Source organism: Camelus ferus, chromosome 1, assembly GCF_009834535.1.
Source record: "Camelus ferus isolate YT-003-E chromosome 1, BCGSAC_Cfer_1.0, whole genome shotgun sequence".
NCBI lineage: Eukaryota > Metazoa > Chordata > Mammalia > Artiodactyla > Camelidae > Camelus > Camelus ferus.
In genome coordinates, this window is record NC_045696.1 from 81,640,619 (window position 1) to 81,657,197 (window position 16,579).

Consider the following 16,579-nt stretch of genomic DNA (forward strand, 5'->3'; position numbering starts at 1 on the left):
CCAGGAGGCACCACAGCATCCATACAGCCCCCTGGACCAGCTTTGCCCCGCTGCTGCACTCCTGTGCACAACCAGCCTCTGCTTCGGCTCCACACACTCACCACAGTGGTCATTTATTATACCTTTTTCATTTATTTGTAAATTTAATATTTTGAGTAAGTACTGGACTGTAAATGTGCCAAGACCTGGTTTATTTTTGTTCAGTTTTATATCATCTATGCCTCCGAATCCCTGGAGATAGAGTTTTAGAGAAGTAATTAAGGTCAAATGAGGTCATGTGGGTGGACTCAGATCCAAAAGGACTGGTGTCCCTACAAGCAGAGGAGAAGACACCAGGGATTCAGGTGCACCGAGAAAAAGGCCGTGTGGGACACCGAGAGCAGGCAGCCGTCTGTGAGCCAAGGAGGGAGGCCTCAGGAGAAACCAACACTGCTGGCACGTTGGTGTTAAGATTTCCAGCCTCCAGAACCGTGAGAAAATAAAGTCCTACTGTGTAAGTCACCCAGTCCATGGGGTGTTGTTACAGAAGCCCTAGTAGACTGTCACACTTTTTAGCCTTCCTGAGCTGCAGTTTCCTCATTTGTTTTCTAGGAGTGATCATTTCTATTTCATGGATGGATGTGAGGATTGAATGAGGTAACACAGGCAATCCCTGGATGGATGGGGGTGCTGTTTACTGTGTGGGGGACAGGCAGGGCGTGTCCGTGCAGCAAGGGGAAGTAAGTTCACTTGAGGACTAACTGATGATCAAGGTGCCTGTGGGATGTCCAGGTGGACGTTCTAGCAGACAGAGGCGCAGGTGGTTTGCTAGATAAGTGTCAAATCAGTATCGATCGGTCCCTTTATTCTCCCTGCCCCCAAATTCCCCTCTCCCTCATTTCCATGCATTTCATAATCCAACAAGTCTGGTTTTCTCCACCCACCCTCTCCACCTCCACGCTTCTCTCTCCCACCCCTTACAATCTATTGGCACAAAGAATAAAGCATCCATCTGCCTGCCTCGGGCCACTGGGGAATCATTTGCTTTAAGGAAAAATATAAATAATGGAAATGTATTAAGTGTAGGGAGATAAACAGAAAGCTTCAAAATGGAGTAGGGCTCCCTTTGTGTTGCAAAGGCGAGTCTGGGCGGTGTGGAATGATTTATGAGGTTTTTGCTAGCACTTACTGTGAGGAGAGAGCTGGGAAGATAAATCAACTCCTTTATTAATATGAACTGTTTCCTTTAAAAATTGTATATGGAGACATGTAAATAGAAATGCCCCGGGCAGGGATTCTTTGCACTTTAGTTGCTTCTGGGTTTTAGAGAAATACATTTGGAGTGCATTTAAATGATTACATCTAGGAAACTGTATCATATTGTTTACGCTTTGAAAATGAGGAAAGCTCTGTCCTCAGCTCAGCGTGTGTATGTGTGTACATCTGTGTGTGCGCATGCATGCACATGTGTTTGCACACACATGTACATGTGTGTGTTTAGATGAGAAAGTGCACTGAGGGAGAGGACGAGACCTGCTGTTTGCTTGTATTTACTAGTCTTTATCTTATCTCAAGATGAAATCTTTTTTCTCTGATTACAGGTGTTAGGTAGGGCCCACAGTATGTTCAGACAGAAGAACATAAAAAGGGAAGTTACCCAGAGAGAAGCCCAGACTGGCCTTTCCAGTCTGGCCCACTCCCCGACTTACTGTCATTCACAGAATTATGAGCCATGGCATGTTATACCCAGGAAGGGACACTAAAGTCACCTGGTCCAGCTCCCTCATTTCAGACAGGAACAGGAAGAAGAGGGGCTGCGTGACCTGTCCAACAGCCAGTGGAAAAACCCCACACAAGTCTGGGCAGGTTTCCGTGCTGCGAGGCCACTGACTGTGTGATCCGAACGAGAGTCGAGGTCAGGGAGGACAGGTTTTTGAAAGGGCAGCGCCAGAGTGTGGCTGTTTAATTTATGAAAGTGAAACCTACTTTGCAGTAAGCAGCTCATCTGCTGCTGGGGCATAAGGTGCCTTTGTGACCAATCAGAAAAAGGCACCTCCTCCATGTACCTGACAAGAGGAAAGAAACAAAAGCAGGAAACTCTCCCTCCCGCTCCCCCCACCCCTTGAGTAGGCACAGTCTGTTTGCAGTGCCTGGTTGCAAAGTAGAGTGCAGGCTGGACTTCAGCTCCCACTTGCCTCTCCACTGGGTCCTCTTCTGCAGAGCAATCTGCCCCAGCATGTCCCGCGCAGCACTTCACAGAGCTCTGCCCGCACCGTGGCTAGGGATGGCAGAGTGCTCGGGTAGCTAGATGAGACCTGGGCTTCTCTAAGCAGCTCCACCATGTCTTCCTGCCTCCTTCCTGTCCCTCCTCCTTTATTTCTTCCTTCTTTTCTCACCATCAGCTAAAGTGGCTGGCATGGCCCCATCTGGGCACTAAGATGCTATTTCAGAATAACATACTGAGATGTGTACAGTGGGACCTAACATTGCCAGTCACTGGCTCAAAGGAAACCTCACCCAGATCCACCCTTGAAATGTCTGTAATCACTTCTTTGAGAAGTGAAAACCATTTTCATACCACACAGTAGTTAATAGCTTTCTTAGGGCTCTGCCTCTTACTTTAACTTATTCAACACAGTTTTAGTAAAGCCTAGAAGTCACAATTTAGGGTCATAAATGTATGTCTTAGTTCATCTTTTCCCTCAGTCTGTTTTTCATAGCTCTTCAATGTCTCTAGCTGTTTTGTTTTGGGGGTCGCCAAAATAAATGTGAGTGGAAAATCAAAGGAATCCTTTCCATGTTTCCTTAGGGCGAGAACTAAGCAGTGAGAAGGAGAAGGAAAAGCAGGAAATCAGACAGACAGGAGACCTAACATAAGCCCCTGCTCGGTCACTTCCTAGACAAGCGATATTGGGCAAGTCACTTAACTCCACTACGCCATGGGTTCTTTTTTTTTTTTTTCCTCATTTGGAAAAATGGGAGTAAAAATAAAGTCTAACTTTTTTTTTAAGTCCAATGTTTTCAAAGGAGACAATGTTTGTAAAAACTATCACAATTCCTAAGCCCTGTGCAGACGCTCGTTCTCACTATCATTCATTTGTACTGTATTTGTGGATAGTCAAGGCTGGCCACAATTTCTTTGCTGGTGCTCCTGCTAAGAGGTGGAACCTACTTCCCCTCCCACGTGAACTCTGGACTGGCTTTGTGACTTGCTATGACCAACAGACTAGAGGTCGGGAAAAAGGAGAGACTAGAAGACAAGCAGTGCGGCAGGAGGGGAGGCCTGGCCCTCAGGGCGGGGGCAGTGATGGGGAGACCTTTCTGTTGGAGCAGAGCTAAACTTTGCCTCATGCCATCGATGGCAGCTTGGGGATTCGTAAAGCTGAGAACACAGCGGAGGAGGCGAAGCGGGGCAGCTGAGACGATGTGGGAAAGAAAACAATTTTCACACTAACACTCAGGCTCACGTTGGGTTAAAAAAAAACAACACACAAATGGATTATTCCCCTTCCCAAGACTCCGCCCCAGTCGGGAGAACGTGATGAGATTTAAAGAGGAGAACACAATGGAGAGGTGAAGATGGGATGCGGAAAGCTACTATAGGAGATGGGAGATGTGGGGAAGCACGTGGAGTCTGGAATCAGCCAAACCCGGGTTGGTGCTGGCTCTGTTACCCACTGGCTGGGAGGCTCTCCATGTTCAGCCTCTGAAGAGGAGCTGGTACAAAGGACTGGAAGGGAACAAGATGGGAGGTGGGAGCCCTACGGTGGAGACCACCCTTGATCCCCTAAACTCACTCTTCCTTCTCTGGACACAAGCTTAGTCTACATTTCCCAGACTCCCTTGCAGACAGGTGTGGCCACATGACTGGGTTTCTTTTGACAGAATGAGCAGACAGGATATGTACCATTCCCAGGCTTGGCCCAGAAGGGACTCCCACGCATGTTTGTTCATTCTCGTTCCCCTTTCTGACTGGAGTGTCAGTGCCCTCCATAAAGGGAAAGGCAAAGTTTAGCTTGACTCTGATAGGGAGGTTTCTCCATCACCTTCCCCCACTCCCCTCAAGGTCCAGAACCCTTGGAGGCCACATATTAGGCAGCAATGAGTCTTCATCACTCAGTGTTTCTGGAAGATTGTGTCAGGGAGAGCTCCCTGTCAACCTAGTAACAAGAAATACATTTGTCTTGTGTTAAGCCGCTAGAACTTTGGGGCTTGTTTCCCTCAACAAAATCCAATGCTTAGGAGACTGTTGCATGTCCCAGAAAAGAGAAGATGAGGATCTAGAGTACTGATGTGGCCACAGGGGACGGAATAGCAAAAGTAAGTTAGGGTAAAGGACGGTAAAGCCCCCAGGAGCTTTACCCACACTCCTCATCAGAGAGGATGGTGAGGAGTTACAGGGCATCCTCTGGAGTCAATGAAAACTCTACAGTCTGGAAGGAATGAGCAGCAGTACCCTCCAGCAAGCAGCCAAACAGATAATGATGCTGACGGTGGAGGCATCGTTAGGAAAAGTAGTAGCTATGGCAACAGACATCCAGCAAGGCCATGGAGAAGCTGGGAGCACAGAGTGACCTGGCAGGGACAAACACAACAGGCAAACTTTAATAGCAGAGGCCATGTGGAAGCAGCTGGAATCCTCCGAGCAAGGCAGGGAGGGTGGTTCTGGGTTTAGCTTGGGGAGTATGTCCTGCACGTCCCCTTGCCTCCCCCTCTTTGCCCCAACATGCATAGAAAGCTTGTGGGGATCCAGGCTACAGAGGGAACACAGGAGGACAGAGAGCTCTCCACTTTTCTGTTCTCTTCCTGAGAACTTGCCCTGAGTTCAGGAGGTCCTCCATGGCTGTTTCCAAGGAGGGGTAGAGCCCAGGCTCTGTGCTGACTAAAATGTTCCTGAGATGAATGGAGTCCAAAACACTTGCTAATAACCCACTTTAGGAGTTGCTGTGGAGTGTGGGGGTGGAGGAAAACCGCTCATTAGAGGGATAAGTGATGATTTGGGCGGAACTCAGAGGCAATTGCTTTGAGCCATTATTTATCCTATTCTCCACCACCTCCCATCTCAGCCTAATTTCTCAGATCCTCTACTAAGTGGTTAAGAAATCTGTGTGCTCATCCATGTCTTCCTCAGTCTATTTTCTTTTGCTGTCAGAATCTCTATTTCCACTTCGATCACCGCCCCCACCTCACCCCCCAGACTTTAATGCAGCAAACCCTGTGAAAACCTAATTGAACTTTTGTTTTAGTGTGGAGATTTAGAGCAGAGTGGAGCTGAATGGATGCTGAGCAGAGGGTCGATTTTAATTCAGCAGAGCATTCTTTTATGTGCTGGGAAGGATGTGACATTCATTAAAGGATAATTTTCAAAAAAAGGCAAAATCATGACTCTCCTAGAGCTATAAAATGAACACATGGTAAAGATTCTATTTGACTCATTAATTAAGTGAGAGAACCAGGCAGACGTTATAAATGGATTAAAGAAGAAGTCAAGGAAGCACAGATTTAGAACCAAATTTATACAGAGCAAAGGAATGTTGAAATAAATGAGCAAATGGAGGCGAAACTGCCCTTTTCTTGGAGGAGAGGAAGGGTCATCCCTCTCCTGGACAGAATTCATTTGCATATTTATAAATAAGAATTGGTTTGCATTGCTATCAGTCATCTGCAGTTTTCAGATTAAAATAGCTCCCGTGGAATCAGAATCAGACAACCCAGAAGTGTGCTTTAGACAAGGCAGGCATAGTTTTCCACTGAAGCATAAATTTTTTCTTACACATTTAGACAAAATCCTTCCAGCCCAGGAAATTTACTCACTGGCTTCTTCCGTGGATGACTTGGATGACCTCAGAAAAGCAGATTACAATTAATACCTTAAATATATAACAATCTAGGTTGCGTTAATAGCAATTCAGCTTCAATTGTATTGTATTCAATTCCTTTGTAGCTCTGCTCCTATCAAGCTCCATCCTCCTTTTTTGTTATTGTCTCAAATTACATTTTTCTTTTTACATTGGGCTAAGAGGAAAACTTCGGTCTAACTGCAATTTGCTTAGCAGTTGCCACACAGATAACCCAAGTCTAAACTTGACCCTGTCTAATTTTCATGGAAGGACATTAAATTGTATCTCATGATGAATTAAGTAACCAATACCAAATCTGGCAGTCACAGAAAGAGTCCGGAATCTGAAACTTAGTTTCAGTTTTCTGGCTAAGCAGGTGTGTGATCTCTGAGCTGTGGTTTTCTTATCTGCAAGACAGGGAGGGCAGATTTGTTCTCAAAGCTTTCTTTTTAGTTCCTATGACTCTACATCTCACGTCAGTCGGCTGCTTGCTGTTTTATATTACTGTGATAATTTTACGTGTCAACTTAGTGAGGCCACGGTACCTAGATATTTGGTTAGACATTATTCTGGATGTTTCTTTGAAGGTGTTTTTGGATGAGATTAACATTTACATGGATGGACTTTGAGTAAAGCCGATTACTTTCCATAACGGGGGTGTGCCTCGTCCAATCAGCTGAAGATCTTAATAGAACAAAGACTGACCTCCCCCAAGCAAAAAGGAATTCTGCCTGAAGACTCCCTTTGGACTTGAACTGCAACTCTTCCCTGAGTCTCCAGCCTGCCAGACCACCCCATGAGATTTTGGACTCATCAAACCTCCATAACTGTGTGAGCCAATTCCTTAAATAACTCTGTCTCTGTTTCTCTTTCTCTCCCTCTATCTATAATAACCTATATAGAGCAAGAGAACCAATATATATGCCACATCCTATTAGCTCTCTTTCTCTCTATTTTTCTCTGGACAACCCTGACTTATACAATTACTATGAACAAAAAATGGAGAGAGTTGTTGAAAATGGGCATCTCTAGACTCCTGTGAAATCTGATAAAACCAATACTTTCTGCCCACTCAGGACAGAAGAACAAAGTTTTGCATACAATGTCTACCCCTTCAAAGGACGTTGCAGACTTCTTTCATAAAATTCAGCACATTTATTGGGTAAAAGAAGAAAAGAGCATGTTTGACAGTGAGAGTCCAGGTCTCTGATCATGGATGTTTCATATGTTGACCATGAAGTGGAGTGGGCAGCTGTCGCATAAGTGACCTGGAAAGTCAGGAGACTGTAAGTGCCTTCCCAACTTCCTGGTAAAGTCTGGCTTTCTCCCCAGGAACCAGAAAGGTAGGGTTATTATCCTTGATTTTTCACATGAGACAGGATGAGAATCATCAAGTTTGAAAACACTCCTTTCACTCATGGATTTATTAAGGCTCAGGATAAACAGATGGGATGAGGCTGAAGAAGCTGTTTGGGAACCAAGGGACTCTTTCCTTCTGGCAACACATCAAGACCATTTAGATAATGACACCAAGAGTGCCAGTAATCCCTTATGGACCAAGGGACTCTTACAGCACGGCTTATTTAAGCACAAAACATGCCACAAAGATACTGGGCTCCTGTGACGTGCTACTAGGCTCTATTCACACTTTAGTGCTTGAACAATATCCTTACACCCTTTTCTATCTTTCTAATTGTCTCCTTTTCTTTTCTTTTTTTTTTTTTTAAACAAATAAGAAAATTGAAGGGACAGTGGAGTCAAGTGACTCGCCTAAGGCCACAAAGATAGTAAGGAGCGGAGGTGAGATCTAACTCAGATTCTCTGGCTGTAAGCTCCTTCTCTTTCTATTGCATCTGCAGCCTCTCTCCAGTGGCCCACCCTTTCCCTACCACCCCTCCTACTGAGTGGCCATGGACAAGGGCATGATGTAGAATGCCAATGTGAGAAGACAATATTGCAATGAAAAAGAAGGAAAGAAACACCACTTCTCAATGCAGCAATCACTGGCAAGGGAAGCAATGTTGCTGTGAAAATAGGGTGCCCACAATGCCTTATTGGTGGGAAGTTAGAGATCACACACACACACACACACACACACACATGCACACACGCACACATGCACACAAGACTGGTAGAGTCTAGATCATGGAACCAACAGGATCATCTCCATGACTGTTTCTTTTTTTTTCCCAGGGGAGAGTGTGAACAGATAGTCCCTCACTATCACCAATTATTCAGTTAAGCTCCCCACATTTGGGGAAATCCTTGGGGTCAGCACATCCAGAGTGCAACGTATGAGGCTCGCCCTGGGAAAACCACCTTAGTGAGTCTGGTATCTTGCCTGCTGAGTTAAGTGTCCATGACTGTTTCTGACTGAGGAAAGTTCCCCTAAGAGTCCTCGGTGTGAATTGTCTACATATGCCTCCTAGAGAAAAGACTTAGAATTTCACATTATGGATAAGCTTGACAGTGAATATGTAGGTTTTTAGTCGTCCAGTGGAATTTATTAAGCATCTATTATGGTCAAGACTCTGACCTCAAAGAAGCTGGAGAGGAATTCCAACATAACAGAATTCCTGGGTTCTGCCCTCCAGGAGCTTTTTTATCCAGACTTACCAAGGAAGATTAAAATTAAAGCTGGAAAGAGGTACAACCAGCCTGCCCTACTAACTCTAAGGGAAAAGTGTTTCATTTCAGCTGGGGAATCGAGAGAAGCTTTATAAAGTAGATGAAATTTGAGCTGGACGTTACAGGCTGAGAGCAACTTCAGCTGGTGGAAAATGGAGGGAATTGCCTTTCTAGCTAAGGAAACAGATGTGGAAGTGTGAGGGCATATGGTGTTTAGGGGAGACGGGACCAGCTTATGTGACCAGAGCAGAGGCAAAATAAGGGACGTGGAGGGACATGAAGCTGGCTCTCACATGGAGTTTTGAATGCTAGGATAAGAAATGTGTGGTAGACGTGATTATGGTTCCCAGCTCTCCACTCTTCCTGTAACAGAAGCACACACCTCCAGTCACTGCCGTGTGGTTTCAGTGCCTCCAGCGGGAGTTTACATTTCTGCCCCACTGACACTGGACTTGGTCGTGTGACTTGCTTCTGCCATGACATGTAAATCACATACGCCATGTCTTAGTGGAAGCCTTAGGAGCCATTCTTTGTTTCCAACGTATCCCTTGCTTTTTTTGTTCTGCACCAGAATGGCTTATCCCATAGAGGACCTGCTTCTTTAGCTGAGTTCTGGAATGACCCTTGTAGCAGAACCATAGTTGACCCCACAATGCCCCATGACTAACTTGTAATGTAAGTAAGAAAGAAATTTTTGCTGTTGTAACTGAAATGTTGGGGTTGTTTGTTGCCACAGCAAAACTGACCAAAAAAAAAATTTTAACGTTATTCTGAAGATAATGGGTTTTGGAAAAGACAACAAAAAATTTCCCTTCTCCCCTCCCTGGCAGTCCCATGAATTTCAGTGGTGAACAAAGCCACATTTTAATTCCTGATTCTATTCAGATTCCATTGCTTTTTCCATATCAGAGATATTGGGGGAGAGAGGATAGAATAACAATTAGCTTAATACGCACTTTTTGTAGCTCCTGGATCAGATTCACCTGGAATCTATGTAAATCTGATAAACTGCACTGTGAGCATCCAGCACTTTGTAGCTGATGGCAGCAAAAACAGCACTTCCTTCCAAATTGTTAAGGATTTTGCCAATTCATCAAATAGGAATAAAGATTTCAATTTTATACTTGAAGCTTTATTTTCCAATGATGGAATATTCCATTCAGCCTCAGCAAAGAAATAAATGGACAGACGTTTCACGCAGAGATGACCACAAGAGAAGTGGATAGTGCCAGCCACGATGCTGAAATTCTACGCTGCCACCAACACAAGTAAACTCAGAGCAGTTTAACTTCCATTAGGTTAATGAGAAGGATTTGAGAATCCCATCCATTTGTTAGTACCTCCATTTCTGATGTATCACCTAATTGAGCCCCAACAAGGGTCATAATTCATCACATAGTGCGGGAGGGAGCATTTTAGGTGGAGAGAGTAGGAGCTTGGATAACACCAGTAATAGTGACGATCATAAAGAAATGAAAAGAGAAAGAGAATAGGCTCTGGATTCAGTTCAACCTCAACTGCAAAGATGGCTTGCAACTTATTAGTTATAGATTCTGGGGAAAGCTGTTTTTTAAATCCCTGCAACAAAGTTTCCTTATTTACAAAATGGATGCAATAGTAGCTCTTGGCTATAGTGATCATGAGGATAATATAAGATAATGAGCTTAAAGTACTTGGCATACGTAGTAGATGCTCAAGATACGTTGTTGAAGTTTTCTTTATTCAATGCTTAGTTTTTAGCTGCTTGTCAGCTGAATGCTTTCCTAACCCTATCGAAATTCTCCCCATCCCTCAGTGTCTAGATTTACTATCTCATCAAAGTCTTCTCCGACTTCAGTGTGTGATACTCTACCTTGTCTAAAACAGCAGTAAAGGTTACGGATGTGCATTTTTGAATTTATTAATTAATTCATTCATTTATTCAAGAAGTATTTCTGGAGTACTTCCTCTGTACCAGTCACTGTTCTAGGTGCTGGAAATAGAGCTGTGAACAAAGTCTTGCTCTCACTGAACTTATAGTAGGAAGAGTAGGATAATTAATAAATAAGTAAATAAATATGCAGTAAGTCAAATAATGATAAGTGCTACGAAGAAAAATAAAACAGGACAAGAAAAGGGAGTACCAGAGTGGGAAGGTTATTATTATATATCAGGTGGTCAAGAAAGGCCTCACTGAGGTAATAATGGAGTAGAGAGAGTGAGCCATGAGAAACCTGTGGGATGACATCTCAGGGTAAAGGGCATAGCCAGTGCAAAGGCCCTGAGGCAGGAGATAGCTTGGCATGTTCTAGGAAGGACACTTGTGTGGCTGAGCAGAGTAAGCCAGGGAGAGTGGTGGGAGATAAGGTCAGGAAGGTATGATCTGGTAGTTGATGGGAAGGACTCTAATTTTCAGTCTGAGTGAGTTGGGATTCCACAGGAGGGTTTTGAGCAAAGAAGTTACATTCTTTTACTTATATTTTTAAAAGGCTCATTCCATATGCTGTGTTGAAAAATAGATTTCAGAGGAATAAGGACAGAAGGAGAGAGAAAGTAAGGGACTTTTTCAGAAAGAAGTGAGAGACAATGGTAGCTTAGACAAGATGGTAATAATGAAGTGATGAAAAGTGGAGTCTGGATTGATTTTGAAGAAAGAATAAAAAAGATTTTCTGATAGATTGAGAATGTGATGGGAAAGAAAGAAAGAAAGGAGTCGAGAATGATTCCAAAGTCTTTGGTCTTAATGACTGGGAGGATGGGGGGACTGGGAGGAGTAGATTTGGGGCTGAGGGAGAATCATGTTCACTCTGGCATCTGGTGAGCTATCTATTCCATACCCAAGTGGCGATCCATTAGGCAGATGGATACGTGAGTCTGGAGTTAGAGGGAGAAGTCTAGGCTTGAAATACAAATTTGGGGGTAAAAAGCACAGAAGGAAATTTAAAGCTGTGAGAAAGAGTGTTCAGGGCTTGGGGAAAATGAGGAGGAACAAGGAAAGGAGACAGAGAAGGAACAACCAGGGAGGAGGGCTGAGAGTGGTGCCCTGGAAGCCAAGCGATGGGAGTGCTGAAGAAGGAGGCAGTGATCAGCCGTGTAAAATGCTGCCAATAAGATGAACAAAGTGAAGGCTGAGAATCGGCTGTTGCATCTGGGACGGTGGAGGTGGCTGAAGATCTTGATAAGAGCAGTTTGCAAGGAGCAGTTTTGAGAATGAAAGCCTGAGCTGTATTTAGGAAAGACACTGGAGAGAGGAATGGGAATTACTGGGTCCAGAAGGCTCATTCAAGGAGATTTTCGGTAAAGCAAACCAGTAGCTACAGGGGAAAGTGGGGTCAAGGCAGATTTTGCTTTATTTTTGTTATATACGTGGTAATTCAGCATGTTTATATGCTGCTGGGAATGACCCAATGGAACATACTGTTGATCAGGAAAGAAGAGATAACTGCTGGAAATATATTCATGAACAGGTACACAGTGGAGGAATTTGGGTTTTACAACAAATTTTTATTACATTTTTTTGTTTGTGGGTTTTTCTGAGGGGTAATTAGTTTTTTTTATTTATTTAATGGAGGTACTGGGGATTGAACCCAGGACCCTGTGCATGCTAAATGTGCACTCTACCACTGAGCTATACCTCGCGCCCAGAACTTGGCTTTAGATAGGAACCCAGCTAGATCATCCAGAGCAACAAGAAGGGGAGGACGGCATTTATGCACAGATAGAGTTAGCTGGGAGAAGTGGGAGTTGGGAGAATAGGGGAATTCTCTTCTGAGAGCTTCTGTTTTTTCCCTCCAGTGGAATAGAAAGCGGTGAAAGAATGGAGGAGATGCTGGAGGTTTGAAGAGAGAAGAACGTGAAAAATAGTTACCTTAGGAAGTCGGGGATGGAATGGATCTTGACAATGGAGAAGGACTGACAGCAGCTCTACGGACCGCCTGACACCGGGAGTCATGAACTTAAAATGAGATTTGCTGTTGTGGAAATTGTCTCCAGCCACAATCAGCTGCTGGGTACAGGTGAAGACTAGGAGGGGAGCTGAATTTAAGCATGGTTTTACCAAGCTGATGCCATGAAAGAAAAGAAGGAAAAGTGACTTTAAGGGAATGTGAAGAAGGACAGGGAATAGAAGTGAGCAGTTGTTAATGACAGACCATGGAGTGTGAGCTGAGTAGAAGGTGGGGGGTGGGGGGAGTACAGAACCTGGAGGGGTGAGAGACAGTGACAGGGATGGAGTCAACCTGGTGAGGCTGAAGAATTGTTGCAGCTTGAATGTTAGAGAAAGCGGTCTGAAAAGATAGGGTCAGTTGGTCTTAGAGTGGGATGCACAGAATGGCCACATTGAGGGTATGACTATATGAGGGTAGGACAGTCACTCATTGGTACTACCTGGGTCTAATGTCCCCAGTAAGCCCTTAGAGGAGAGGAGCCATATCTCATAAGTCTTTGCCTTTCTCCTCAAGCATCCAGCACAGTGCCGTGGGTTTAGCAGGGGCTTCATTAACGCTTATGAATAAGTGTTGAGTAAAAAGTTCAGTCATTGAGGACTACAAAAAAAATCAGGGCAGTGAGACTCAGATTTTCTTTTATAAACTACCACTTTCTGCATTTCTCCCCCCAAATTATTGCCAAGTCATTGGGATCAGCTAAAGGGGATCCCTGGCCTTAGAGGTATTAAAGTCACGGTTTCAATTATTCAAAGCCAATCACAGAATTCCATGGCAGGAGGTCATTTGTACTTCGTGAAAGCATGAATTTGGGCTCAATGGTTTTGAGCTTTAGCTGGTGAGGGCGACTACCTAGTTACTTGATGTGTACATCTCAGTGTGTCTTGTTATTGATAGCTATTATTAGATTTGTAGGCACTGTCTGGAGGAAAGAAAATAAACTATTTGTAAAAATTGCTTAAAATCGAAAGCAGTATTTTCATTGGGGAACCCATAGAGGCATTTGCATACAAACCTCAAGGATGTAAAAATAACCACATTTCACATCCATTATATTCAAATGGGCTCACTGCTTTAATCTACATCTTGGCATGTTGCTAAATACCCAGACCAAAGAGTACCAGGCATTGGGCGAAATTTTCTTCAGCCAAAACTAGCAATAGTGACAAGCTCAGGGAAACAACAGGAAAACACCTTTTGGGGTCATGGGCTGGGAGAATGAAAATAAATCAAGGTTTAAAAAAAAAAAAAAAACCACACCTTGTCAGATAAAATGTACTGCCTTCCCCAGTACTGGAGGGATAATTGGGAGGCTGAGGCTTATAATAATCAGTCAAATCTGATCACCCAGCAGCTTTGGCAAGAAAGAGAATGGGGACTTAATTTAATGTTTTGGCAAGAGCCTGCTGCTTTCCACTTGCCCTGCTCAGACAGACAAGATCTTCAGAGGAATCCAGCCTAACAGTATCCCTAACCCTCACCCCCATGTAGTCCTCACCCCAGTGTGGTTCTCTGCAATCCACAAATCTCACTGAATGAATTCCTACAACCTCCTTAGGCAAAGATATTAGTATCTCACTTTGAGGTCATGAGTCGGAGGCTCAGAGGGTCCAAGTCATTTGCTGAAGGACATCTAGCCCACACCTGGCAGAGCAGTGATTCAAACCACATCTTCTCCATCCGGTCACGCCCTTTTCACACCCCAACCAGCCCTATCTTGGTGAGAGTTTGACCTGAGGGGCACTTGGTCAGCTCACACGGGGCATTTGTCCTCACTCACTGATGGTGCATTTCAATCAGGATCGCCTTTTGGGAGGGAAGAACATCCCAGAAGCAGATTTTCAGCCTTGCCTTTAAGAGGCCCGTGTCTTCCAGTGTTACGTCCCATACCTGTTTCTTCCCCTTCTCCATCCCACTGCCCTCCATTACCTCATGTCAGACTAGCACATCTAAGCTGAACATCCTGCCACTTGTGCCTTTTTCTTCCAAACTGGTTTTCTCACTGATGTAGAGTCACTCTTCTAAGATGCTAGCTTCATTACTGATTTTATTCTTTTCCATTTAAAAAAAAATTGAAGTATAGTCATGTATTCCTTTTCATATTTTTTCATTCTTTTTCATTGTAGGTTCATTATTGACTTTAAAACATTCACCGGCTGTTGTTCTCAGGATCAGGTACAAACTCCTTGGCTTGGTATTCAAGGCCTTCATAATTTGGCTCCAAACTATTTTGTAATCTGTGCCCCACTTCTTCCCTCCCTGTCACCGCAAAGTGTGCATCTTCCCATGTCTGACCCTTTATGTCCTGTGTTAACTCTGCATGTGGTGTCCTCAGCCTTTTCTTACACCACTATGTCCAACTTCCATTCTTTCAAAGCTGAGGTCCAGCTTATCTCCTCGAGCCTTTGTCAGAACATTCCAGGACCTGGTAGTTCTTTCAGGGCTAGTGTCTTCTGTTTGCCCCTCCAGATTCACTTTCCACCCTCTCCAGCCTCCTCCTGACCCGAGAAGGGAGTGCCGTGGACTGGCTCCCTTCCTCCCCAGATCCTGATCTCTCTCTGTGGGTTTCCTCCTCCAACACTCACTGCTGTAAATAGCCTGTTTAAAGAATTAAAGTCTCCTCAAATTTCCTGCTTCCTGCCAAGACCCTGACTGACATCTTTCCCTTCCTCTATATACTCACAGGGCTAATTTATTGCTTTAAGCCTTCATATACCATATCAAAGCCTGCCTTGAATTAATAGCTATTTTCCTCTGTAAGTATCTGTTCTCCACCTGACTAAAGTTTCCTGAAGGCAAGAAATATGTATTATATTCCGATCCATGCTTGACTGTCCCCCCATCCCTTACTATCCCAACAGAACTTAGCACATCTTTTACTATTACGTGTCCCTGCGTAAAGGAAACCTAAATGGGTTCGGAACAGCAGAACTATTTAAAGTCCTAAGCAAACACACACTTGAAAGTATAGAACTAGAAGGAAATAGGTAGTTGAATGATGCCAGGAGTTGATATATTGCACCTTCCTTTCTCCAGGTAATTGGTTCCATTTTAGTCCTGCTCAGAATTAAGTAAATTGTTACAATAACTCAAAAGACCTCTTCACTGGCTTCAGTTTACTTACTTCCTGGCCAGCGAGGGACAGCTACAAAGGATGGTATTCACGTTAAGAATGTGACAAACTTTCTGTTCCTTAGAAATGGCTTCTAAAACACCTGGGCAACAATTTTCCAGAAATAAAGGTGACTACTAATGTTGTTATAAAAGGTGAATTTACCTCTAACCGCTTTTGTGAAGACTGAAGTAAAAAGTATAAAATACCTAGCTCAGTGCCTGGAACATGGTATTACTCAGTGGGGTAGCGTCCTCCTCCCTGATATTCAGATGCATGTACATTACATATATATATATATATAATTATATTAAAATATAGAGTTACATATACAAAGAGTACATAGATTTAATTATAAATGTGTTACATAAATTATAAAATGTAGCATCAACATAATACAGATTGTGCTTTTGGAAACTTAAACTAAGAACAAAATTTATACGCTTTTAACTATAATAAGTATGCCATACATTAAGGGAAATTACCATTTCCCAAAATTCATAAGCAAAAGAATCATTGCCTTAGACAATTTGCTGAAAATTAAATGCAATCTGGACAGTGTCTTTGTGGCTATTGTGAAATGCAGATATGGAAATGTTCTCATTATTTTAATTGCCCTAGGCATTGGAATTGGCTACAAACTTAATCTCTGTAGATGTTTTAAAGATGTTTTAAGGAACAAGACCAGTGAATCCATTGACAAGGAAAGAGAGTTATAAAGAACCAGCTAAAAAGTATCTTTATTCCTTGTAAAAAAAATCTTGTAAGTAATGGGAAATTGAGAAATGGGTTACACTGAATCCCAGCTCTAGATTGGATTGGAGTGAACCCAGCTTTTTCAGATCGCCTCCATCTCTATTTCTTTCTCTTCCTGTTTTTCTTATTCCTCTGATACTTTGTTTCTTTGGCTTTGCTTCTTTTTAAATTTGTTTTTATTGAAGCATAGTTGATTTACAATATTATATTGTTTTTTAGGTGTACAATATGATTCAAATTTTTTAATAGATTATACTTCACAAGTTATTATAAAATACTGGCTATAGTCCCTGTGCTGTACAAAATATCCTTGTAGCTTATTTATTTTATACATAATAGTT

At 43.3% G+C, this 16,579-nt stretch overlaps 1 non-coding gene across 1 annotated transcript; it reads right to left on the minus strand.

The window, feature by feature from the left end:
* Window positions 1-8,009: 8,009 nt before the first annotated feature.
* Window positions 8,010-8,176, minus strand: LOC116666671. Its single transcript, XR_004323588.1, has one exon. It is a non-coding gene; the product is annotated as a U1 spliceosomal RNA (small nuclear RNA).
* Window positions 8,177-16,579: the final 8,403 nt, after the last annotated feature.